General features: G+C 32.7%; 1 pseudogene across 1 annotated transcript; it reads left to right on the top strand.

The window, feature by feature from the left end:
• The first annotated feature begins 3,166 nt into the window (after positions 1 to 3,166).
• LOC309806765 (molybdopterin synthase catalytic subunit-like) lies at positions 3,167 to 3,739 on the top strand (annotated as a pseudogene). The gene has a single exon. The product of its transcript is annotated as a molybdopterin synthase catalytic subunit-like (transcript).
• Positions 3,740 to 4,039: the final 300 nt, after the last annotated feature.

Genomic DNA, 4,039 nt, shown 5'->3' with positions numbered 1-4,039 from the left:
TTCCTATAATATTTTACTGTATGTTACATTTGTAACTTGTAAAAGTAAATATTTCAAAATAAGTTATCTAGACTATAATTCTCTATAAGCAAATAAAACATGAGAAAGTGAACACATTCTTATTAATGGCTGTGAAGCATGGTATCATGTAGGGAAATGTGAGGTAGCTGGAGGTGATTTGGCTTCTAGGAAAGAGTTTGGTTTGTTTGCTTTTTAAGAAGAGCACATTTAGAAGCTTATGGGAATGAACTGATATAGAGTATTAATATAATATAGAATAATAAAGTGATGATGTTGGGTATAGAGCTGATAAGGTTGAAGGCAAAAGAGGAGGGAATTTTGAACACGTGGAAGAGGTAGTTTTAGACATCATCACCTATGAACAAAGTATACAGAAGAAAATGAATGATGAGTCAGGTAAGCTCTAATATTTGTGGTGGGAAGATAATGGCATTTGTATCTGATAGTTCCCCAACTTTTAATGTACATGATGAATGAAGTCATCAGTTGAGACTGGAGCTGTGAAGGTGCATGGAAGTTTGAGTGGAAAGGATATTATTAAATGTTTACTTTGGAAATGAGAATATAAATTTGTAAATGATAAATCATAGTGATACCAATTACATTTTTACTTATTTATTTTTCAATATTTAGCTAGTAGGCCGCTAGCATAGAGAATGCAAAATGTAGGTTACACATAAAGATAAGAATTTCCAGAAGAATAGAACTTAAGTATTTAAGTCAAGGAAAAATTACTGTCAATTCAAGGTGTTGTCCTTGAATAAGATGACTGGGAAAAGACTGGGTCCTTTGAAATGAGGGTTTAAGGTAAGGCACCTTCTGATGATAAGATCAAGGGTCAACCATGGCAAAGTGTGGCTGAGCTAAAGGAACAGAAAAAGGTCATTGCACATAAGAAGTTCAAGACACAGATTGGCTATGTATGGTTAATGCATTTGTAGATTGAATTTCTTCCAGATACTGATTAGAAATATCTGATGTATAACCACTAAAAATGAATTTATGACAGAAATGGCAAGGACTTCATTCATTTTGCTTTCTCTTAAATATCTGATCTCTTGCAACTATTTTCTACTGGTAATTGTAATTATTGCCTCTAACTTTACAGTGGGCTTACAAACTTATGAAGGACTGAAGTCCAGAATATTTGAGGCAAACTGCTTTTTTAAAATCTTTACTTTTTGTGATTATATTAAGAGCTATCTAGAATAAATAGTATAGCAAGATAATTTGACATGTTTGTTTGCAAATATAAATTAATTTTAGAATAATTAAAAAATACAGACAAACATAAAATATGCATTTAAAATTCAAAATTCTTTCTATTAAACTTACAGTTTTTTGATGTAGTTCAAACTTACTGGTTTGAGACTAAAGTAAAAAGCATATTATTAGACATTAGATTTTAATAGATATTGGTAAATTGCCTTCAAGGACGTTTTACCACAAATTAATATTATAAGTGATTTAAGAGCTAAAAAAATCTAATTGAATGAGATGTTATCATCTCTGAAAATTTAACTCTATCTTTACTTAATATAATTTCCCCTAAAGTTCTAATTTTTTTATGATATAAAAGTATAAAAATTTCTAAGACCCAGCAACAAATAATGTAAATAGTTTTGCATAGACTCTTACATATGGGCTACATTTTAGGAATCAATTATATATAAAGTTTGTGCAAGGTTAGGAGAGTTCCGTCTTTGTGTAGAACTAAAGAGTATAAGTTAACCCTTTAGAACAAATTGACAACCATCTTAGCAAAAGCAGTTTGTACTGTTAATTAATGTAGTGGGAAGAGGAAGTTGGAAAGATGAGAATTCATTCACTAAATGTCTCTAGAAGCATAACGTAAAAAAAAATGTTATTTTATGAATCATTATTGCTACTTATAAGAATTTTGCAGTCTTTAGTCAAACAAACTCAATTTGTTATATGAGTTCTCTCTTTATAATATTAATAAAACTCAGTGTTATGAGCTGAATTGTGCCCCCCTCCTATTCATATTTTGAAGCTCTAATACCCAGAACCTCAGATTGTGATTGCACTTGGAGATGGGGCCTTTAAAGATATGATAAAGTTAAAATGAAGCCATTAGTGAGGAAACGAATGCAATCTGACTTGTGTTCTTGTAAGAGAAGGAAATCTGGGCACACAAAGAGGCAGCAGGCTTGTGCCCATACAGAGAAAAGACCATGTGAATACAGAGCATGAAGGTGACCGTCTACAAGACAAAGAGAGAGGCAACAGAAGAAATCAAAGCTGCTGACATCTTGATCTAACAGCCCTAACCTCCAGAACTATAAGAAAATTAATTTCTGTTGTTTAAGCCACTGTCTCTGATATCTCTCACCCTAGCAAACTAATACACTTAGTTTTTCAAAAATATATGAACCTAAGTGGAAATCATTTTTGACTGTAGTTAATATTTTTTAAGTTAGTGATCACAATTTTAGGGTTAAATTAATTGAAAAAAGGTTTTATTTAATTATGTTTATATTGTATTAGAATACAATATAAATAACCATTTCAGGTTTCCAATTATCAGAGGTTATTTCCCCTTAAATCATAATAATACATATTTGCTCATGATGTAAATAAATTCATTGTCCTAGATTTTAGACCTGCAAAATATAATATATTAGAGATTATTTAGTCCAAATTAATCTATTTTAATTTTTACAAGTCATAAAACATTTTTATATTTCTCATTAAAAATGAAAAGTAACAAAATCACACATGAAAAAACTATTTCAAACTGTGACAAATGTTCTAATTAAAAAATTATCTAATTAGATATAAATGATTCTAAAATCATGCACCACGTACTAACTTTGACGTTTTAAACTTTCAAGTTGATAATATGGCAGTCTTTCAATAGAACTTTCCTCGGTTCTTAAAACGTGTACAAAGGCGCTTCCGCCTCCGTGGACTGGGATACCTCTGGAGGGTTCCCTAACGGGATGGTGCCATGGTGCCAGGTTGTAGTGTAGTATTTTGCAAAAAGTGCTGAAATAGCAGGAATTCGCTCAGAGACCATTTCTGTGCCACAAGAAATAAAAGCATTGCAGCTGTGGAAAGAGAGAAACACGCCATCCTAGATTGGCTGATGTCAGAATCAGGTAACGTGCTGTTCGTCAAGAATATGTCGAGGTTGGATATCTGCTCCTCCTGCTTCAGTCGGGAGATAAAATTGTCATTATTCCCCCCATTGGGGGGGAATAGGAGGATAGTGCTTCCGATCCACTTGGGAAGATATGAATGAAGTTGAAGAGAAAGCTAAAGATATAATGAAATTCACATCTGAGAAATTTTCAGTAGATGAAATCTCACAGCTGGCAATTTCTCCACTCTGTGGTACAATATCCTTATTTGTAGGGACTACAAGGAATAACTTTGATGGGAAAAAAGTCATTAGCTTAGAGTATGAAGCATATCCACCAATGGCAGAAAATGAAGTCAGAAAAATTTGTAGTGACATTAGGCAGAAATGGCCAAACGCATAGCAGTGTTCCATCCACTTGGCTTAGTTCCAGTGTCCGAAGCAAGCTTTATCATTGTTGTGTCCTCCACCCACAGAGCTGCATCCCTCGAAGCTGTGAGCTATGGCATTAATACTTTAAAAGCCAAGGTGCCCATATGGAAAAAGGAAATGTATGAAGAATTATCATCCTCTTGGAAAAGAAACAAAGAATACTTTGGGGCAACCAGTGATTAAACCACTTAGGTTTTTTAGAGTTTTAAAACTTAAATTTAGTAAGCTCTTATCTTTGATCACATTTTAATTTTTCTTCTCCAGAAGATAGTTTACTGAACATAATCTCTTATGTGACACCAGTGGAACAAAAGAGAGAAAAAAATAAAAATAAATGAGTGTTTAGGATGAGAGCTTACCCGAGAACTAGAGATAGTGGAAAGAAAGGTTAAATTTATGGAAAAAAATGGAAGAATAATTTAAATGTGAGCAAAGATGCCTGAGGTAGGCATATTATTCCATGACTAAGTTCTACTTGTAACT

This window comes from Mesoplodon mirus (assembly GCF_964341445.2).
Source record: "Mesoplodon mirus genome assembly, chromosome: 6".
Taxonomy (NCBI): Eukaryota; Metazoa; Chordata; class Mammalia; order Artiodactyla; family Ziphiidae; genus Mesoplodon; species Mesoplodon mirus.
Note: the sequence above shows the minus strand (reverse complement) of the source record. Positions and strands in the feature narration are given on the sequence as shown.